Consider the following 23232-nt stretch of genomic DNA (forward strand, 5'->3'; position numbering starts at 1 on the left):
CTGGTTATTTAAGATATTCTCAAATCACATTTTCAGTGCGTAAATGGCATTTTTTTTTTCAAGGAAATTCAATTTAACCAAATATTTGTTAAACTCCTATTATTTGTACTGGACTATGTTTTGGGATAGGTAAAAGATAGAAGATTAAATCCACTGTTACAATTTAGTAGGGAGAATGAGGCACCAAAAAAAAAAAATGTAAAAAAAAGCAAAGTGTAAATCAAGTTAAGACCAAAAAGAAAAGAGACTGCTACTGGTCAGGGCAACAGAGATCAACAAAGACTACTGTTTGGAGGGAAGGACATTTGAATAGACCTTCAGGGCGCAGAACCACTTTTAAGTGGGCAGAGAGGTCCTTTGTTAAGATCTTGTAGAATGAATATTTCTTTTACAAAGTAAATAATCAGTCTCATATTTTATTATGTTTTTGATTGAAAATTTGGATTTCAAATTATATTTGATAATTAAAGTGGAATACACCAGAAGTTAGCCTTTTAGATTAGATCTACCAGTTGCCAAGTTCTATTTTATTCTAATGTGATACACTTTCCACAAAGGTTTATTAATGATTGTGAACTTGACAGGCAGTATCAGAACAAGCCCAAGGAGAATTTGGTATTCTTGAAGCATACAAAGAAGAGCATTGATAAATTGATTTTTTTTTTCCTTCACCCAAAGCAGGCTTAAAGTAGGTTGTGATCCTTTCTAGTGATCTTAGTCTATCTGCTGTTTATTTGGCACATTCTTTTTCTTGTCCTCCTCTTTAGTTCTGTCCATTTTGTCCCATCCCTCTACCCCATTTCTAAAATTGTCTGCTAGCTTTCTGAAAATATTCTGTTACATCTCTTTACCAGTAACATCTAAAATGTGCTTTAAAGTGTAGTGTTATCCTCATTGTCTGTTCTTCTTGGCCCTCTGTTTTCATAACAGATTGTAAGACTCAATGCAGGCCTTTCAGGATTTTTTATTAGCTTATTAAATTTAACTGCCTTCACTGCTGCTGAATGAGGACATATAGAAACCCCTCCCCATAGGAGCCATCAGATGCTTGCAGTGTCAGCCTGACACTTACCTTAATCTTAAAAGGAGATAGAAAATGATTTAATTTTTGTACTTTTGACTGTTCAGTTTACATATTCATAGCTTTTCCCTAAAAAAATAACTTTTAAAGAATAGACCAACAAGAACAAATCTTTTTTATATTCCTGTTCCCCTGAGAATAATAAACAAATAACTCTTGCCAGAGAGATCCAACCATTGGAATGGTTGGACTATGCTGGTATTTTAAGTGATCCTACTTAGGTTTCAAATTTAACTTCCACTTAGCTAAGTGAAGGAATTCTATACACTTCTACTAGAGCTCATTTTTTTAGTTTGGTTGGTCACAACCTCCAGACAACAACCTATTTCACACATAATAGCCAGGGCCTTTATAAATGAGCAAGCAGGGAGAGAGAGAATCATCCATCTTTCATCTCCCATATTTCTTAGACCCAGTTCTACTTTGGTGCCACCCATGTGCTTCCCATCCCTTCATCTACCCAATAGTGTTTCAAAAGTTTCAAATGCTTTATGTAAACTTTATTCTTTTTGTAAGAAGGTAACTAAGAGAGAAATGTGAATAAATTATCAGAAGAGTTTGATCTGACTGAAATAAAGTAGAAAACTGTCTTTATAGATCTGTAAAGCTAAATATCATAGAGAGTAAACTACAGTGTAGAAAGGATAGTAGTCAAGAAAACCAGAAATTCACAAGAGGAAAAAAAAGTCCAAGAAAAATGCCAGCAGAGGAGACTGTGACCTCAGATAATTATGTAAAAAGCAGGGATAATATGGGCAAGGTAATTTAATGATCCTAATATGATGAGGCAAATTTGACTTCATATAACAGTCTTGAGATGAAGCTCAGGGCTAGGATTTGCTTCTGAAAAGAATATACCATACTCAGATGGAATGGAATAGATGAAAGAGTGGGATGTGGGAGGGTGGAGCAAGACAGTATTTTAGATGAAAACATTAGACTTGTGTGAGGAATTCCAGGAACTAGAAAGGGAGAAAGTATTGTTGAGGCAGCAAACAGAATATGTTCTGTCATCGAAGTAGAGTACTGGTAGAGTAGAGTCCTTCATAGAAAGAAGAAAGAGTGGTGAACTTTGAGATGTAGAATACAGTCCTGGCATGGAGGGAGTGATGGGGAATTTCAATTATCTGGACATTTCTTGGCATGGTCTCTCTTGCCCAAAGAAGAACTACCGTTTCTTTACTTATTCTTAGCAATTCAATCAAAAAGCATTTAGCTGAAGCACTTACTGTGTTCTCTGAACATGTTTTTATAAGTCTTTATTGATATTTTCTTTTTCTTACATTACCACAGTATCACATCTAGGCCTCCCCTTCTTGAAAGCCCATCCCATATGACAGATATTTTTTAGAGAGGGGAAAAAAATCAGAAAACCTGTGCTGTGTGATACCTATGAACTATTTATAAGGTATAGGGTGAGGAGTCTTCTGTTCATTCATTTTGCTTAATCTTTATAATTTTGTTGCATTTGCTTTTGTTTTTTGCACATATAGTTCTTCCCATTTACTTAGTTGTATTCGCTGTAATTATTATTTTCTTGGATCTGCTTATTTTACTCTGCATTAGTTCATGTAGATTGTTCTATTTTTCTCTTTATTCATCACATTTATCATTTTTTACACATAGTCACATTGCATTATGTTCATATACCACAATTTGGTAAGCCATTCCCCAACCAATAGGTATCTACTTTTGTTTCTAATTCTTAGGTATCATAAAAAGTACTGCTATTTTGAAATACAGAGGAACTTTTTTCTTACCAGTGACTTCCTTGGAGTATAAATCTAGGTCAGAGGGTATGTCTAGTCATTTCACTTGCATTATTCAAAACTGTTTTCCATTGTGATTGTATTATTTCACAGCTATTCCAACAGTGTATTAATATGCTTGTCTTTCCACAACTCCTTCAGCATTGACTGTTGTCATTTTTGCCAGTTTGGAAGATGTGAGGTAAAACCTCAGAGTTGTTTTGATTTGTATTACTCTTATTATTAGTGATTTGGAGTGTTTTTTTCATATTATGAAGCAAGTATTCTTACTAGAAAGGGCAGCTTCCATTCTGAGTCTCAGTAACAATGGTGGCGACATAGGAACCCGACAGGGAAGTATCTATTCTGATCTTATTTGTGATTGAGGAGAGGCATGATGGACATAGTCAGACCTGCCCCCTAGATACTACAGGAACAGATTTTAAAATGTTTATGAAAGGATGCAGGCTCTTGTGGCCTAAAATTCTATAGAGGAAGCATCCTGGATGAATCGCAAGTTCTCAATTCTAAAGACACAAAAGAAATAATTGGGATTAAGAGCTGTCAAATAAAAAAAAAGATGTGGATATCCAAAGAACTCATCAACCAATTTAGTTTTTAAAAAAGACATGTTCAGAAGATAATTGCAAGCTAATATATGAAAGAACACATCTAAATAATTAATAATAGAAATGCAAAGCAAAACAACTCTGAGGTTTTATTCATACCCAACAAACTGGCAAAGATAATAAGATGGGAATAGTTAGTGGTAGAGGGATTTGTGGAAAGATGGACACATTAATGCTCTGTTGGAGGAATTGCAAATTGGTCTAACCACTCTGGAAAGTAGTTTAGAAGAAGACAGTGATAAAAAGATCCATATCCTTTGACCTGAAGATTCCACTGCTTAGATGTATACCCTCAAGAAGGTCATTGATTAGAAAGAAAAAAGAGATTATAGCAGCAGTTTTTGAGTTAGCCAAAAATTGTAAACAAAGTGAGTGTCCATTGATTGAGGAGTACTTTGTCTAAAATAGTTTGGTGTGTGAATGAAATTCAATATTACTACTCTGAAAGAAACAATAAATGTGAATGTAGAAAAGAATGCGAAGACTTCTGGAACTGATGCAGAGTGAAGTAAGCTGAGCCTGGACAACAATGCACTAAATGATTGCACCAATGGAAGTAAAAAAATTTAAAAACTATTTATTGTCCTTAAAAGGAAATTGTGACTTGAGAAACCAGACCATTTCTTTGTTTTCCTTCATCCTTGTTTCACTCACCCTAAGCAATCTGCCTTCTATTAGTCTTCTTCTTTTCTCCCAAACTTCTTCCTCCTTAGCTCATTTTGAATTTTGGCATTTCTCATCACCATTCTCATGGCACTGCCACACTTTTGTAATCATTTTTTAAAATTTATCGTTGCTTTTTTTTAAGAATTTTGCAAGGCAAATGGCGTTAAGTGACTTGTCCAAGGCCACACAGCTAGGTAATTATTAAGTGTCTGAGGCCAGATTTGAACTCAGGTACTCCTGACTCCAGGGCCGGTGCTGTATCCATTGTACCACCTAGCTGCCCTATCACTGTTTCTTTCATTGAACATATCTGTTTTGATATCACCTATGTATCATGGTGTATCCTTCTCCTTTCCTCTCCCAAAAGGTCACATTTTCAAGATTCTGAAATTCCTTTCTCAAGTCACAACCTCCTTTGATCTATTCTTCCTAACCCTGTTCTGGGTTCTAATGGTGGCCTAACTATGGTGCTTCCCTGACAGTTCTTCCAAACATTTTCTCTCTTCTAGCCTCCTTTACTCCCTTCTTCTACTGACCTTGTCTCCTCCTCTACAGAGATTCTGTCATGATCTCCTCTTCCCTAAACTTCAAAGTCCTATATAATATCTTGGTTTTTCTCCATGGTTTCAGTATGTCACAGAGAAATGGCTTTTCTTCTCACCAAGTCCAGCCTTTTGACTTATACACTTGAGCCTCTCTTCCTGTTTCCTCGGCACTTTTATTCCATGTTCCTTTAATCTTCAGTCGGTCCAATCTCCAAGACTTCTTGTTGCCTGCAAATCTGCCTGGCTCCTCTCCACCTTCACTTACAGACCTACACCCCCTCTTCCTTTTAAGACTGGGGAAACTGGGTGTGGCTGTGGATCATGGTGGGCTTCATGATGGTGGGTGTGTTGGATAGTTTTGCTGGGCTTTTTTATATTCCTTGTTATGAGGGATGGATTTAGAAAGGATATACATTGGGAAATGTGGATGATATGAAAACAAAAGATTAGCACATATTTACTTTTTTTTTTTTTAAAGCCTTCATTTGCTTCTACTTCCTCAGGCTCTGGTCCTCTATCTCTCCTCCCTTTCACAGCCAATTCCATTGCCTCCTCTGAACTCCTCCATTTCCCCACTTGTCAGATTCTTACCCCAGAATCCACCCCTGAGTATTGATTAGGCACCAGGTACACACCAGGCCCTGCTCAATGCTGGGGATCTGAGGACCAGGAGTGAAAGATGGCAAGGACTCAAATTGTCTGTGGCAGAGCTCTAAAGTGAATGTACAGAGCAAATAAAGATGGGTCATTTAAGGGAGGGATGGGCAGGGGGATAACTCAGGAGGTCTTCTTGCAGAAGTTGGCACCTAAGCTCTGTGCTTTTTGGTTAAAGGACAGGAACTCTTCGGGATCAAGGCAAGGTAGTGTGGGGTGTGGCAGGTATAGGGTTGGATCCAAGAGTCCAAAGTGAGGAGTCATATGGAAGCTTGTGGTGCAGAGGACAGAACTGGGGATCTGGAGCTAGGAAGCCCTGAGCCCCAGAAGACCTCCTGGGGTTACTAGCTGGGTAACCAGCCTGCCTCAGTGTCCTCATCTCTAGACTGTGAAGAGTATAACAAGATAATATTTGTCCGGCGCTCAGCATAGTGCTTGTTATGAAGTAGACACTCAGTAAAGACTCGTTCCTTTTCCTTCCTCTTCTCAGTCTTGAATGCTACTTTGCAAAGGTTCAGGTTGTGTTGGGCTTTAAAAGCTAAACAGGAGAATTTATATTGAGAGAGAGGGCCAGGAAAAGAGAAGGTCTAGGATTCAAGCTCATGTAATATCCCAACTTGGGGGGCTGTCACAGTGAGCCAGCCAGCCAAGAGCAGTCTTAGGAAAATCCAGAGTGTGTGGGGAGGGGGATTGTACTATGTACATGTACCATGTAGTGTCAAATGTAGTAGAAGGGTGAGAATAGTTCATTGATGATCTCTCCTAACTTACAAATTTGCTTCATGTCTCGTGAGCTCTAGGCCCCCCTCAGCATCTGCAAAACAACTCAGAATTCATTCTATTTACCTCCATTTTCCCTTCCTTCTCCAGTCCAATCCAAGATTCTGCAGTGGATGGTGTTTGTTGCTTAGTCTAACAAAATTCTGACTTAAAGGTTATATTTTCAAGCAAGGTGTCCCCCACATACCTGCTGGATACAAGATTCCTTGACAGGTTTAACATAAAGAACCTTGTTCAAGGAATGCTCCCTCCACCCCCACCCCCCCATAATTAGCATCAGAAGAGACATAAACACCAGAGGAAATCCTGTGCAGAGGTCAAGCAAGGCTAAGGAGGATTCCTTCATACTTGGATCTCTCCCTGTAGAAGGTAGCACTGGCTTTCTGATCCCTCAGGTTTGTTTTTCCTGTTTCTGCTGTCTCCCCACACAGTCCCCCTCCTCAAGTCAGACACTCAGCCTCCTCTGTGCTCTAGACAGCCGTTCTGATAGGTCTCTGAGCTTCTGGATTCCCCTCCTTCCCAGAGCAGGTCTTTGTCCTCATTGCTCAGACATCTTCACTTGCTCCTGAAGCCTTGAGGATGGGGGCTCCAGGCTGGCCTTCCCCTGGCTCACTCCTCTTCTGCTGTCCCTGAGCTCCACACGACAGCTGTCTCTCTTCTTGCATGGCCACAGTGGGCCTCCTCTCTCCTGCCTTTTCCCACCTCTTCATTGCTAGTGCTCTCCTCTCCTCCCGCCCTTAAAGCTCTGTGGGTCAGTTTACAAACAGCTCAAGGAAAGAGCCCCAGACTTGGAGTCAGGAAGCCCTGAGGACAGATCTGGCCTCAAACATTCTACTTTCTGGGTATGCTGGGCCAGTCACTTAGCCACCATCTGCCTCTGTTTCCTCATTTGTAAAATTAGGGTAATTGTAGCCCCCTGCTACTACTGTTGTCAGGACCCGGGAGTTGATGTGTGGAAAGCACTTAGCCTGAAGTTACTCAATAAATGGTGCTTGCTTCTCCCCAAACATTCACTTGAGGGAAGGACTTTTATTATTCTAATTTAGTGACTCGTCCAAGGCCACAGAAATAGTCAGGTGTCTAGGCCAGATCTGCACCCAGGGCTTCCTGATTCTTGTCTGAGTGTTAGCTGGGGAAGGTACTCCTTGCGGACAGGGGCTGTTTTGTTTTTGTCTCTCTATACTCAGTCTTTTCAGTCATTTCAACGCACCATGGAGAGGATCCTAGGCTCTTGATGACTGTTCAGGTTCTGGCAGGTTCTACCATGATGAGAAGGCACTAGTGACAGGTATGTTTCTGTTTGCTGAGAACTGAGGGGCAGGCCCCTCAGCTGAGGAGTGAAAATCCATCCAGGCTTCCCTGAATTCCTGTCCCCCCTGGTTTCTAATAGACAGTAGTGTTCTGTGACATACTTATACTACAGTTTGCTAAGCCATTCCCTAATTGAAGGACATTTACTTGATTTCCAATTCTTTACCACCACAAACAGGGCTGCTATGAATATTTTTGTACAAGTGATGTTTTTACCCTTTTTCATCATCTCTTCAGAGTATGGACCCAGTAGTGGTATTGCTGGATCAAATTTTTTGTTGATTTTGGCTACTGCATCTCAGGAGAAAGACTGGGGATGGATATAGAGATTTTTGTTGCCCTTTGGGTGTAGTTCCAAATTGCTCTCCAGAAAGGCTGGATGAGTTCACAGCTCCATCAACAATGTATTAGTGTCCCAGATCTCCCACAACCCTTCCAAAAATGATCATTGTCCTTTCTGGTCATATTGGCCAATCTGAGAGGTGTGAGGTGGTACCTCAGAGAAGCTTTTATTTGCATTTCTCTAATAAGTAATGATTTAGAGCAATTTTTCATATGACTATGGATTGCTTTGATTTCTTCATCTATAAATTACCTTTGCAATCCTTTGACCATTTATCAATTGGAGAATGGCTTTTTTTTAATTTGACTCAGTTCTCTGTACAGTTTAGAAATGAGTCCTTTGTCAGAAACAGCTAATTGATATTTCAAAAGATGAAGAGGTAGAGAAATTCTATGAAGAGTTAAGTAAATCTCTGTAAATTACATCAACATTTATTTTATACTTGACACTTTAATTCAAAGGTGGGTATAAGTGACGATGGCAAAAAATATATTAGAATATATAAGGCATATGAGGAAGGAGGAATGATAAAGGACAGTGTGTTATAGACTTCATAGAAGCCTGACAGCCATACATTGGGAATATTTTCTTTGAGGAAAGAATTGAAAGGTACAGGACATGGTGAGCATGACATAGAAAAAAAAAGAAACTAATTTTTAATATACAGGAATTAATTTGTTCCTGATGTTGACATTCCTACACTGTCTCTTTATAGTTAGACCACTGACTTATTAGTGCAGAGATCACTATTAATTCAAAACTAGAAGAATAAGAATGAGGGAAAGATAAAAGCAGATAGCAACCAGCCCATCCTGACCCATTTCAACAATTTGCTGATGATGAAAAGAGGGATTATATCCTTAGAAAAGTCTGTTCACACTGATTATAACAATTTCATTTAAAAGTGCCTAAAAGAGCCTAGAAACCACCTGTCAACAAACACTTGCCAAATACAGACAGCAACCCAGAACAACACTGGCTTAAAATATAAATTTGTTTGTGAAATATTATAGAGTAGTTTAGTGGAAGAATATAAGTAGCATTACTTTATGAAGTTAAAAAAAAAGAGTGGAAGGGAAAACCAATTTAAAGAAAGATTGTTGTGACTTTGGGCAAGTCACTTAACCCCATTGCCTTGCAAAAACCAGCCTTCCCCCCACCCCACCCCAAAAAAAGATTGTTTGGTTTTTTTAGATTTTTCAAGGCAATGGGGTTAAGTGGCTTGCCAAAGGCCACATGGCTAGGTAATTATTAAGGGTCTGAAGTCGGATTTGAACCCTGGTACTCTTGACTCCTGGCCGGTGCTCTATCCACAGCGCAACCTAGCCGCCCTCAAAAAAAAGATTGTTAAGAAAGTCATCCCAAGGGCATTTAATAATGAAACTAAAAGGACAGTAAATAGATAAAAGATGGAAAAGATCTGCAGGGATTTTTTTTTGTAATAAATTTTTCATAATTAAGATTAATTGTGGGGGCGGCTAGGTGGTGCAGTGGATAGAGCACTGGCCTTAGAGTCAGGAGTACCTGGGTTCAAATCTGGCCTCAGACAGTTAATAATAATTATGTAGCTGTGTGGCCTTGGGCAAGCCACTTAACCCCATTTGCCTTGCAAAAAAAGTTAAAAAAAAGATTAATTGTGTCACCACTATTGGATTCATTTTCACTGTACTTAGGGCAACTAGGTGGCACAGTTGGAGCACTGGCCTTGGAGTCGAGAAGACTGGAGTTCGAATGGGGCCCTAGACTGTCTTAACTTGATGCCTACCAGCTGTGTGACCTTAGACAAGTCACTTCATGCTGACCACCTCTCATCCAGGGCCCTCTCCAGTCATCCTGATTCCTTTCTGGTCACTGGACTCAGATGGCTCTGGAGGAGAAAATGAGGCTGGTGGCTTAGCACAGCTTCCTCTTGTTAAAATCCAGTTCACATGCTTGTTATGGTGCTACCTTCCTGATGTCATGGTCCTCTTCAAGAATTAAGGACTGGGGCAGCTAGTGGCACAGTAGATAGAGCACCAGCCCTAGAATCAGGAGGACCCAAGTTCAAATCCTACTTCAGACACTTAATAATTACCTAGCTGTGTGACCTTGAGCAAGTCACTTAATACTATTGCCTTGCAAAAAAAAAGTCTGCCCCTCCCCCCCAAAAAAGTGGATGAAAATGAAGGACAAACATACTTAGTGGAATGGTACTAAAAAGGACTGGATAAGAAAAGCCAGTTGGTTGGACTAAATATATACAGAGGTGGTGTGTGTTAGAGGTGAGGGCATTTAGGGACTGATTTACAAGATATTTAGGGTAGGAGAAGAAAACTTTTAGAACTTCTTACTAAAAGGGGAATTTATGGGGTGTTTAAGGAGAACTAGCATCTCTGATGAGAGGGCTTACCAAGCCTTTTCAGGGCTGCTCATCTACCTTTGGTGACCACATGATTTATCCAACTCTTGTGACTCCAAGAAGCAGGAGTCTGCCAGTGGCCTCAACCTGGCAGATGGGTTACCATAGGTTGAAGGTAATCAAATTGAGCCTCAAATCTGTTGTTGAGGTAATTGGGTATCTACTCCAAGCATGTGAAGACTTCCTCCAGCACAATGGGTAGATGTGAAGAGTTTGTTCCAAAGGCCATGAAGAAGGCTGAAGTAGGTTCTGTGGAGCACTCAAGAGCTTGGTCACACATCAAAAACCAGGCCATTGCCAGTTGTCCTGATTTTTATTTTGACAGTAGACTTTGTTGACTCTGGAAAAGAGGGTGAGGCCGAAGACTTTGTGCAATTCTGTCCCAGACATGAGTCAAGATATCATTTCATGGTGTTGTTAGTTCTCTTTGAAATGAAGGACAAATTAACAACAACTGAAAAAGATTAGAGTTAAAAAACTAATCACTACCAAAATATATCCTCACTTTGCATCATATACAGAATTTTAAAGAAAATGTACCTGTGCAATAGTAATTCCCTTCTGAAAGTATTAAAGGGAATATACAAACTTTCACAAGTGATGTTCCACAGCAGACCACATCTTTGCCATCACATGGTTCTTGTCCTTTTGTTTTGAAGAACAAAATGACATCACTATGTTTGAGACAAATGACAGTGTGTCTGACTGTGACTGATCAAATCAACATGAACTCGGAATGCTCTGCTACAGGTCAGGCACAAATAGTCAGCGTGAACACCTGGAGTGGGTATGTTTCCTTTGAGCTGCTTCCATTCTGCCTTCCTTATGGAGTCCAGCACCCTCACTGATGAGGGCACACCATGCTGAGTGGTCCTGTGCCAGGGTCTCCCATGCTGTAAAATCAATTCTAATGTTCTTAAGAGAGGTCTTCAGGGGGTGGCTAGGTGGTGCAGTGGATAGAGCACCGGCCCTGGAGTCAGGAGTACCCGGGTTCAAATTTGGTCTCAGAACACTTAATAATTACCTAGCTGTGTGGCCTTGGGCAAGCCACTTAACCCCATTGCCTTGCAAAAAAAAAAGAGCTCTTCAAGGGTGTCCTGGTATCACTTCTTCTGATCCCTCTTGAGTACTTGCCTGGTGTGAGTTCTCCATAGAATAGTTTTTTGGGAAGCCTCTGTCTGGCATTCTAACATGTCCAGTCCATTGTGGTTGCACTTTCTGTAGTAATATTGGAATGCTAGACAATTTAGGTTGAGAAAGGACTTCAGTGGTATAAAAAAACGATCATCACATAATGGTAAAAATAGAGTACAAGATTCTATTTCACTTACTGTTCCTTGTCACTAAAAATTTATTTTTTATTTGGTAGAACAAAATTCTACCTTACATGCTTTTTTCCAACCAAGTGCCCCCATTTGTATATCAGAAGTATATATGCTGGGCAGCTAGGTGGTGCAATGGATAGAGCACCAGTGCTGGGGTCCCTGAGTTCAGATCTGGCCTTGGACACTTTTTTTCTTGAGGTTTTTGCAAGGCAATGGGGTTAAGTGGCTTGCCCAAAGCCACACAGCTAGGCAATTATTAAGTGAGGCTGGATTTGAACTCGGGTACTCCTGACTCCAGGGCTGTTACTCTATCCATTGCGCCACCTAGCTGCCCCAGGCCTTAGACACTCAATAATTACCAAGCTGTGTGACCTTGGACAAGTCATTTAACCTCACTGCCTTGCCCCCCAAAAAGCATATATGCTGCCTTAAAAGATAATAACAGAGAAAACCTTGTTCAGCCCTTGCAGTGCTCAGAACAGAGAGGCTGCTGTGACACATTGTCCCTGGAACAGATCACTTTGGTAGCTCTGAAATCTTGTAGATCTCCAGGCTGAACTGTCCTTGGATCCTGAAATAACAACACTTATTACCCCAAGAAAGTAGCAGCAAGATCAGCCCAGACGTTCCCCTCTAGAAGTGCACAGAGCCATCCCTAACGTAAAAGTCAGAAATCAGGAGGGAAGCCAGAAGGATGTGCCAACCAAAATCCCACCATGAAAAGGTTATGGTGACAAGTATACTCGAGACACAAGCCTAGAAGAAAAATACTCCAAAATATCTCTAGGCAAAGCCTCTGAGAAAAGAACTTGGGCACAAATTCTGAGGCAAGAGTTTAAAATGTTTTTAATGTAACAGATTCCCAAGCATAGCTTAGGAAAAGACCAGAACTGCATAAAAACTTTGAAGTGCAGACCCAGAAGTAGAGAGAAACCCAAAAGGGTAATCATGAGCAAACAATCCTAACAGATTAAACAAGGATAACTGTTTACATTTTCATATGGGGAGATGATACATGTTCCCTCTGGACCCTTTCATCACTAGAGGTCATAGAGGAGTCCAGTTAGAGGGTCTGAGTGTTTTCTGTTAGGTCTTAGTCATCTTAAAAGGAGATTGGGAAGGGGGGGAGGAAAAACAAAACAAGTGCGGAAGGGGGGGGGGTGAGTGACATTTGAACTCAATCTTATCTGAACTGATCAAAGGATGGGGCATATGCATACAGTCTGTTACAAAAATACAGTTCACTAAACGGACAAGTGGAAGGGGAAAAGGAGAATGAGAGAAGGTTAAGAGTACTACGTAAAACAATCTGAAAGATGTACAAAAATATAACAGCTCTTTTTTGGTGGCAGAGAATTAAAAGCTAAGGAGCTGCCCATCTGTTGGGAAACCAAAGTTAGTGCAGCAGTTGAGGAAAGAGATGACCAGGCCCCATACTTCTAGTGTGGTAGCTTTGTGAGTGGAAAGGAAATAAGTATGAGAGATGAAGGTGGAAATGGGATTTGACAACAGATTGAATATATGAGGCGAGTGCAAGTGAGGAGTCAGATAGTTTTGAGCTTAGTCATTGGGAAGATGATAGTGCTTTCAACAGCAATGGGAAGACAGGAAGGTTTGAAAGGAAAGAGAATATAATGGGCTCTATTTGGGACACGCTGAGTTCAGAGGCCATTTTGATATGTCTATAAAATTTCGATGGTGACTCAATACTAAAGCTCAGGAGAGAGGCTAGGGTTGGATATATAGATTTGGTAATTGTCCAGGTAGAGATAGATGATCATTAAGCCAATGGCAGCTGATAAGATCTCCAAATTAAAGAAGAGGATAGAGCTTTGGTGGACATGTGCTCTGTGGGAGTGACATGGATGAAGATCTGGTAAAGGAGATTGACATTCAGATAGATAGGGAGAGAGCCTAGAAAGAGTATCCATTTGTACGTACTTGTCAAAGTCTTGAACAAATTAATTACTCTCTAGATCTCCTAGTCTGGTTGGAATGTGACTACTAGAAGTGTTGATTTTAATAAAACTTAAACCCCAAATACTTTTAAGTCTTGTATGAAATTTGTTGTAATGGGATTTTACCTGTAGGTTAATTGTCTGTGGCAACTAATTTCTATCAGCCTTGGGAGTGAAAATCTTGTCAAAAGAAAAATACTTCAAAAGTTAAGCTGATTTTGAACATGTGAATTGTGTTTCAATTATGTGATCCTGCTCCTGCCAGTATCTCAGTCTGTGTGCTTGCCTTTACAGAATGAGCAGGCATTTGAGGAAGTCTTCCAGAATGCCAACTTTCGTTCCTACACATTCAGAATAAGAGTCAAACTAGAGACTTACAATGTAAGTTTAACTCACCTGGGAAACAGGAGAGAGGCACTGGGAAGTTAATTTGTTTATCAAAATGAGTCTGATCAGGGCAACTAGGTGGCACAGTGGATAGAGCACTGGCTCTAGAGTCAGGAGGACCTGAGTTCATATCTGACCTCAGACGCTTAGCTCTGTGACCTTGGGCAAGACACTTAATCCCCATTGCCTTGCCAAAAACAAACAAGCCCCAAAACAAACAAAATAAGTCTGATCTTATTTTCTCTGCATTTGTGCAGACTAAATATTATGGGAGGAGGTGACATCACATGTTCCTAGAATTTTAGGTCTACCAAAGACCTTGCCTGACCACTGGGCAACCTTGGGCAAGTCATTGCCCACCTGTGGACCTCAGTTTCCTTTTCTGTAAAGTGAAGACATTGGACTACATGTGTCTTCCAGGGAAAATCTGTGGTTCTCTTAAACTCAGACAGGATGATCTTCTGCATTTTGACTATAGAGTCAAGAGAAATAGGGAGAAGGGGTGGCACGGGGCCAAGAGGCATGTCAATGGGAGCTTCCCCTTAGGTCCTGTGTTACTTTTTCTCAAGGTCTTTCCTCAGTGGAACAGTTAACTTAATGATTCCAAACTGGGGAGTAGAAGGGTTGGCATGGCTTCCTGAACCCCTCACTAACTGCTCTTCTCTTTCCCAGGATGAGTCTCGAATCAAGGCTTCTGTAGTAGACGTGAAGCCTGTAGACTACAGAGAATATGGCAAGAGGCTCATCATGAACATCAGGAAGAATGCTGCTGCTCGGCAGATGTAAGAAGAGCGTTGGCCATTGGTTGCAAGTTTGAAACTACCCAGAATAACCCAAGAGCTGATGTGAAGTTGATGGCTTCCCATCCCCGTGTGACAATTAAGCTTTAGCTGCAGTGGGCAGAGCTGCCCTTTATGGTGGACTAAGCAATTTCCTTTGTCGAGTGAACCCAGGAACCCCTTGGTAGGTAAATAGGAGTGTGCTCAGATATTGTGACCCTTAAACCATGTCAGACCTCAGGGGCTATCTCAGACAGGGTCATCCCAGTTGTCACTGCCATTAGCTCCGGGCGTTTGTCGATTTTATTAAGATGTCATTATCTTGAGGCCGGAGTCCTGTTCAAAGTAATTAGCCCTCAATCTCCAGACAGCCAAATAAATGGTATACCTGAGGTTTCATTTCTCCAATTGGTGACACTTCTGGAATGTTGTAGGGAAGGAATTGGAAAAGCAGTGGCTACAGAGCAGTCAGAGAAAGACCCGCGTGTTCTCACAAGTGTTTACTCCTGGAATTCAAAGGCTTTCTCCTCCCGGAGGTGCCACGTCGCCGGAATGCCTGGAATGGCAAGACGGCGGAATTATTAATCAAAGACGTATCTCTTATATCTGAAGAATATCCTTCCTTCAGGGTTTAATAGACTGAGTCAGATGGGTCTGATATTAATCAAAATTGTCTCTTCTGAGGAAGGCTGATAAGCATTGACTCACTGTCCCCTCGGGAAATCTAGGCGCCTACAAAGCGTTGCTCGAGTTTTCACTTCAATTAACATCACGTTTTGAATTGATGATTGTACACGTTTCCTACCTGTATATAGTTCTTGCATTTGTCTGTTTCACTTCTTCAATTTTGGTTGAAACTGCTTTTAAATAAGTAGAGAATTATAAAGGGGGGGGAACGGGAGCCCTCTGTTTCTATTGCTTTGTTTCAATAAATAGTATATTTAGATTTCTGTGAATCCTACTTTCTTTGAACTCAAAAGGTTCTACTTACTGGAAAGCAATTAATTAGCCTTCATAATAAATGTTCACTTGGGGGAGATGTTAACTTATTCCGAACTCTAAGATTAGACTGAGGCATCAAGATCTCTATTCCTGATGTTTGCAGCCCAGAAATGCATCTTTAAAAGAAAAAAAATGTTTTGTGCCCAAGAATGCTGATGATCTGGCACTTTGGGGATTTTATTGACGTTTACACAGCAGTCTAAAACCAACCAGGCTTTGAAATTTGTACAGACAGTGAGCTAGTATAGAAAACAGTAATTATGCTACTGGGCTTTTCAGTCAGTGGAGCACGCTTGCTCTCTATGCTCCTAATCACATTAATTATGCGTCCGTTGGCTGCAGCTCGCAGCTTGGCATTTGCTGCACATCTCCCTGACTATCCAGGCAGTGTTGCAGACCTACTGCAGCCCTTGGAACTGGATTTTAATTTATGGAAATGGCAGCAAGGAGGCTCTTTCTTGAGCCCGTGGCTCAGTCTTTGTGGTTTCCTGAGGCGTCCTCTTTGTTTTTAGAGTCCACGAGCTGTGGGTGAATGGCTTCCACTTCTGAGAAAGGACTCGAAGGGCATTTTTTTCTTCTCAGGATCATTAATTGCCTGGCCAGAATCCTTCTTTAAATTGCCTCTGTCTCCGAAGGTGGTAACAGAGTTGCACTGGCTTCTCTTGCTGAGGCCTCTGGATTTTTAATGTAGAAGGCTTGTTCTTTGTGACCTTGCTTATAAAGCATCAACTAGAAAATGATAGTCTTCAGCACCTTTCTGGATTGACAAATTGTGGGTTAGAAGGGATGATCTATCTTTCCGTCCTGGAACTAGTCCTTTTTATTTGCTCCTCCCTGCCTCCCCCCCCCCCCCCCCACACACACTCCTCTACACTCTTCTAGAGGAGAAAGATTTCCTCCCTCACCCAGGTGTTTGTGATGGATACCTGAGCATTGAACCCAGTGTGTATCTGAGTCTCGTCCCTATTGCTGCACCATGTGACCAGACCAGTGATTTCTGTGTTGTGATTTGGGGAGGCATTCTTGCAAGAGGCTTCCTCCGGGGAGGATTTTTAGCTGATTTCCCTACTGGAAATCAGATCACCAATGGAGAAACATCAGAAACTGGCTCCACTAGTTTGCTTTTAAGAGCTTAAAGTCCCTAAGGATCTCCTAAATAGATTCTGGCCCACAGTCCTTATAATTCTCTTGGCTTTAGTCTCAATCAAAGGGCTGTTCCTGTTGTTCTGTCTCACATCTTTCACTTATAGATCAATGTCTCTGTCACGTCTACCATGACATCAGTGTTAAGCAATTAGGAAAAAAATCTAATCATTTTCCCTTTATTTTAAATGGTTCTTGAATTCCCTTCAGTATCATTGTGAGTGGTGGGGGGAAAAAACAGAAGCGTAATAATCCGATTTCTGTCTATATTTCCAGTGTTTTATGCTTTCCATTAAAGCCCTGCTTGTCTCTGGTGTGTTGTGCTGACTTTTTGAACTGCAGGGTCAAAATCCCTCGCCTTGTTTTCTGAGTGGCCTGTCTTTGAAAAGAATAAATATTATCGATCGTGGTATTTAATACACTAATGAAACCCACGGTTATTGACTACGTAATTAATATACTGTCTGAAAGTGAAATTTGGCAGCATGCTATAGAAAGGTTATATTGACTTGCATTTCTTTGGCAATATGCCTTCTGGGATTATTTATAGAAAATGAAACAGGTTGCTCCTCAGGTAGCAATTCAGTTCAGCCCTCTTTTCTACTTTTCACTTGTTTAGAAAGCTATTCTCTCATAAGGTTTCCTCTTAGTGGGAGAATTTCATCTTTTTTTTTCTTTTTAATGGCTTCTCTGCCAGGCTTGCCGACTCTTAGCCTCATGAGCTACTTGACTGATAATTTTCTTTTGTAAACACATTTGAAAAAAAGACCAGAGCTCTTCTGAAGGAACATTCTGTTTAGGTGGCAGTTCTAATCATTATTGATCTCCTGCAAAGAAAACTTTGTCCCTGAGAATCCATTTCACTTGACTTATTAATTAAGCTGATGCAAGTTTGGTAATGTCAAAGGAAAAAACCCAGCAGTTTGAAGAAGGTACTCTTCCAAACCATTCTAGGAAGAGGGCAATTTCTCAATCATTCTCTTTTGACAGAACTGTTGATGTGCTCGAGCATGGTAATCATGCATACACATCTTTCTGACCATTGGGCTCTTTTTTTTTTTGTTCTTGTATTTCTCCAAATCACCCTCAAACTTGGTTATGCACCATCACGGGACTAGTCACTGGCTGTCCATGATCCAGGCCTTGGGTCTGAGCTTAGGAGAAGTTTCGGAACTCCTATTTTATGCTCACGCAGACAGAGTTGGCCTTTCAGGAAGTTTGTGGATTTGCATTTGTTGGTTTTGTATGATAATGGTTTGAGACTCTGGTAATTTTTTTATTTTTTGCAAGGCAATAGGATTAAGTGACTTGTCCAGGGTCACACAGCTAAGTAATTATTAAGTGTCTGAGGCCAAATTTCTCCATGGCTCTCCTTGATCTTGTGGAGTGATGCTCTTTGGGCTGTTCTCAGTCTATAGTATTTCTTTTATAGCATTTTCTTCTACTGATACATATCTCCCACCTCAGGTTCTTGTTTGGTCTTTATGTTCCCTCCCATGGTGCCCCATTCTGGGATAGTATGAACAGGTCCTGTTAGATGTGATGACAGACTAGTTTCCACCTTCTTTGGGAATTCCTCCATTTCATCCCAGTTTCCTGGTGACTCAACTCTGTCTCCTCCTTCTAGCATTGTCCTGAATCCAGAGTGGTTTATCCCTGTGACCTGAGAAGTCAGTTGTAGGCCTCTTGTGAATCCCAGGTGTTGCACTGCTCTAGCACTCTCTCCCTGCTGTGGCTTGGGCCAACGCTTTCTGGGCTCTGGTTGGGTCCAGATCAGGCAGGGGCTGCTGAGGTACTGGACTGACATGCTCTCCTGAGACAGCCTTGTCATCTCTGCTGAAAGATGGTGGGGGCAGCTAGGTGGCACAGTGGATAGAGCACCAGCCTTGGAGTCAGGAGTACCTGAGTTCAAATCTGACCTCAGACAATAATTGCCTGACTATGTGACCTTGGGCAAGTCATTTAAACCCATTGCCTTAAATAAAATTAAATTAAAAAAAAAAGAAAGCTTATGGTGGCCAAATGGCCCTGTCACCTCGTGCTAATTCATTTGATGTAGTTCATTCTGTAGATGATCTTATCTGGTCCTCTCACTCACCCTTTGAGGGAGGTCATGCAGATCTGTGCTTCTTTCAGAAAGTCTGCAGTGAAATCATTTGTTTTTCCTTATTCATGAGTATTTGTTGCTCCTCGTTCATGAGGATGTTCACAAAGCTTGTTAGGTCTTGTGGAGGACACAAGGAAACCCTGCTGTACTGTTCAAGGAAGAGGCCATGCCCCTGAACCAGCATCCCTTTAAAAGGAAATAAATAGATAGACTACTCAGAAGAAAAAAAAATTACACTAGATTTTGTATAGACAAATGGAAACCTAGTTGAGAGAGGAACCTGTTAATTTTTTCTATATTTTATTTATTTAGCAAACATGTATTAGGCACATTTTCACATACTACTCACAGAGGAAAATATAACCAAAGAGGAATTTTTTAAATAGAATCTTAGATAGTTATAAGAAATCCCTGAGACCATTAAGTTCATTTTCTTTATGTTACTTAGGAGGAAACCATCATGATTTGAACCCAGGTCCTCCTAACTACAAAACCAGGGCTCTCCAGGACACTGCATTGAATGGAAAGGGTTTTTGTCCACCTACCCAGAACTAGCCCTCCATACCTGCATAGATCAGAGGGACAAAGTGGTGTAAGAAATTTGAAATGAGAAGCGTCATTTTGAGCAGGGATGATTGAGGAAGCTATCATGGTCTTACAACCTGTGCCAAGTCTTAAAAAGAGAATTTGGGGCATCTAGGTTGCACAGTGGTTAGAGCACCAGCCCTAGAGATAAGAGGATCTGAGTTCAAATCTAGCCTCAGACAAGTAATAATTACCTAGCTGTGTGATCTTGGGCAAGTCATTTAACCCCATTACCTTGCAAAAAAAGAAAAGAAAATAATTTCCACAAATGGCCATAAGGAAGTGAGTGCATTCCCAGCCTGGGGAGTGGTTGGTGCAAGAATGTGGAGGGGAGTGGGCACAAGGCAAAATCAGGAAATGGTCCATTTTGGTGGAATACAGAATTTTTTAAAGGAAAGTAGAATGAAATACATTTGGTGAGAAAGGCTGGAGGGAGACAGACTGAAGTGCGTTAAGGACTGAGCTGAGGACTTCAGTTTTATCCTCTAGGTAATGAGAAATCCCTGAAAGTTTTTGAGCCTGGCAGCGACATGACCAGGCCTGTGCATTAGGAAGATTATTTTGGCATTGATGTGAAGGAGTGCCAGTGAGAAGACTATTACTGATAGTGCAGCTGAGCAGTAACAAACAGAGACAGTGGTCCTGGAAACAGAGATGGGGAGGTGGACATGAGGTTATTGTTGAGGTACTCTAGGGGATTAAGAAAAAGAAGTCAGAAATTACTCCTGTCAGCTTTTCTTATCTGCATAGAGATGATCATTGAACCAGAGGAACTGATGAGTTCCCCAAAGGAAACGATTTAGTGAGAGAAGAGAAAATGACCCAGGACAGAACCTGGGGGCACTCCCAGGGTTACCAGACTTGATGAGGATGAAGGTTCAGATGCAGGAAGAGAACGAGGAGATAGACAGCAGGGTCTCAATAGAAGAGAGTCTCAGAAAAGGGGATGGACAGGGTCAACAGCTGTGGAGAGCTCCAGGGGAAGAAAAATAGAGAAAATTGCATTTGGTTATTAAGAGATTGTTAGTAACTCCAAAGTCATGAACTTGGGTGACTGGGACATGGTGCTTCTATCTGGAAGAAGAATAATGTTGGGAGAGGGCAAAGCCTAGAAAAGAGAAATTGAGTTTTTGATATACTGAGGTTGAGGTACTAGTTAGGACTTTACAATGGAGCCGTCTAGGTCTCACCTCTTAGCTTCTCATTAATTTTCTTGCCTCAAGTTTCTTCATTTTCCTCTTAAGTCCTCCACCTAGCTGCCAAACTGATCTTTGGAAAGCGCAGAAGTCACCATGTCTCCCCTCTGCTCAATAAGACCATGTCATTAGGGAGGCTAGGTGTTGCAGTGGATAGAGCACCAGCCCTGGAGTCAGGAGGACCTGAGTTCAAATCCAGCCTCAGACACTTACCTAGCTGTGTGGCCTTGGGCAAGCCACTTAACCCCATTGCCTTGCAAAAAAAAAAAAGCCCATGTCATTCTCAATTACCTATAGGAGAAAAGGAAAGCTCCTAACTTTTAAAGCCTTACTTATCCATCCCCAGACCTTCTGTTCCTCGTGTACAATCCTTCCTCTCCTGTCTCCATGTCCTCCCCCACTGGAATGCTGCCCTCCTTAGATCTACTTCACAGGGCCCCTTTCTCCCTTTAAGAATCAGCTCAGGGGGGCAGAGCCAAGATGGTGACAAGAAGGGATCAAGTCTTAGGAGCTCTCTGATAAAACTTGAAACTAAGGACTCTAGCTAAACTTTTGAGAGACAGAACCCACAGAGGGACCCAGTGAGGTAGTTCTCCTACTCAAGGTAACCTGGAAAAGAGCAGAAAGGCTCTGCTCCCCGGGGTCGGAGGGGTGGCCCGCCAGACATCAGCCTCCTGGAGGCAGCCCCAGGGCGCTGGGAGCCACCGCTCACAGCAGTGGGGGAGTCTTCTGAGCTGCACCCCGGGGAGCACTGGGCACAAAGTGGGGGAACAGCGGGGGACCTCTGCCAGAGCAAGCACATGGAGCCCAGCCCTCAGGGCACAGAGAGCAGTGTGGTCTTTCCCCAGCCCTGATCCAGAAACAGAAGCAGGCAGAGCCAGTAAGCAGGAGCCTCCAGGGCATGAGCCCATTGAGCTGAGGGAGGGGAGTGAAGAGAAACTGCAAGCTTGGTCTGCCCCTGGAACAGGACTCTGGGGCTCTGAACATATTCAGATCCTGATCCCAGTCTAGGCCCCCCCATAGAACAGCAGGGCTCCCCCCCAACTCAGCCCTGTGCCAGAGGGGGGCGCTTCTGGTCATTCACAGACCAGGAGGGAGGACAGAGCCTCACACACTGAGACCCTTGTGGGAGTGTCCCAAGAGCTCAGGAAGCACCTCAAAACCATGCTCAGGCTGGGAAAATGAGCAAGCTGAGAAACAAGAGGAATACCATCGAGAAATATTTTGCATCTGAGCCCAAGAAGGATCAAAATACTCAGCCTGAAGATGAGGAAGCACAAGCTCCTGCATCTAAAGACTCCCAAGAAAAACAGAAATTGGGCTCAGGCTATGACAGAGCTCAAAAAAGACTTTGAAAATCAAATGAGGGAGTTGGAAGAAAAACTGGGAAAAGAAAGGAGAGAGATGCAGGAAAAACATGAAAATGAAGTCAGCAGCCTAGTCAAGGAAATCCAAAAAAATGCTGAAGAAAATAGCATGCTAAAAACCAGCTTAGGTCAAATAGATAAAACAGTTCAAAAAATTATTGAGGAGAAGAATGCTTTAAAAAGCAGAATTGGCCAGATGGAAAAAGAGATAAGAAAAAACTCTGAGGAGAAGAAATCCTTAAGACAAAGAATAGAATTCAGGGAGATTGATGAATTTACCAGAAATCAGGAATCAATACTTCAAAACCAAAAAATGAAAAATTAGAAGAAAATGTGAAATATTGAAAAAACAACTGATATGGAAAACAGACTTAGGAAAGATAATTTGAAAATTATTGGAATACCTGAAAGTCATGATCAGGAAAAGAGCCTTGACATCGTTTTCAAAGAATTACTACAGGAAAATTGCCCTGATATTCTAGAAGCAGAGGGCAAAATAGAAATGGAGAGAATCCACCAATCCCCCTGAGAAAGAGATCCCAAAAAACCAACCCCCAGGAATATTATAGTCAAGTTCCAGAACTCCCAAGTCAAAGAGAAAATATTACAAGCAGCCAGAAGGACACAGTTCAAATATCGTGGAGCTGCAGTCAGGATCACACAGGACTTAGCAGCAACTACATTGGAAGCACAGAGAGCTTGGAATACAATATACCAGAAGGCAAAAGAGCTTAGAATGCAGCCAAGAATGAACTACCCAGCAAGGCTGAATGTCCTCTTCCAGGGGAAAAGATGGACTTTCAATGAACCAGGGGAATTTCAAATGTTCCTTTTGGAATGGCCAGAGCTGAACAGAAGGTTTGATCTTCAGATACAGGACTCAGGTGAAGCATGGAGATTGGAGGAGAGGGGGGAAATATGAGGGACTTAATGAGGATGAACTGCATGTATAGAAAAATGATACTGATAATATTCATATGAACCTTCTCAGTTAATAGAGCAGGTAGAGGGAGCTTTTATAGTTGAAGCACAGGAGAAAGCTGAATTCAAAGATAAAATATGGTGTAAAAATGGAGTCAATAGAAAAAAAGGGAAATGGGAGAAAGAAAAAGGAGAGGGGAATAGGCCAAGATATTTCATATAATAAGATTTTTTTTTGATTACAATGAGCTATTGCAATGATATGGAAGGAGGTAGGCAAGGGGGAATGAGGGAACCTTTGCTCTCA

The 23232-nt window shown here is 41.5% G+C and overlaps 1 pseudogene; it reads left to right on the forward strand.

The window, feature by feature from the left end:
- LOC141489522 (replication protein A 70 kDa DNA-binding subunit-like) overlaps positions 1–15550 on the forward strand; it is a 28787-nt pseudogene extending 13237 nt beyond the window's left edge.
- The last annotated feature ends 7682 nt before the right edge of the window (positions 15551–23232 follow it).

This window comes from Macrotis lagotis, chromosome 5 (genome assembly GCF_037893015.1).
Source record: "Macrotis lagotis isolate mMagLag1 chromosome 5, bilby.v1.9.chrom.fasta, whole genome shotgun sequence".
NCBI lineage: Eukaryota > Metazoa > Chordata > Mammalia > Peramelemorphia > Peramelidae > Macrotis > Macrotis lagotis.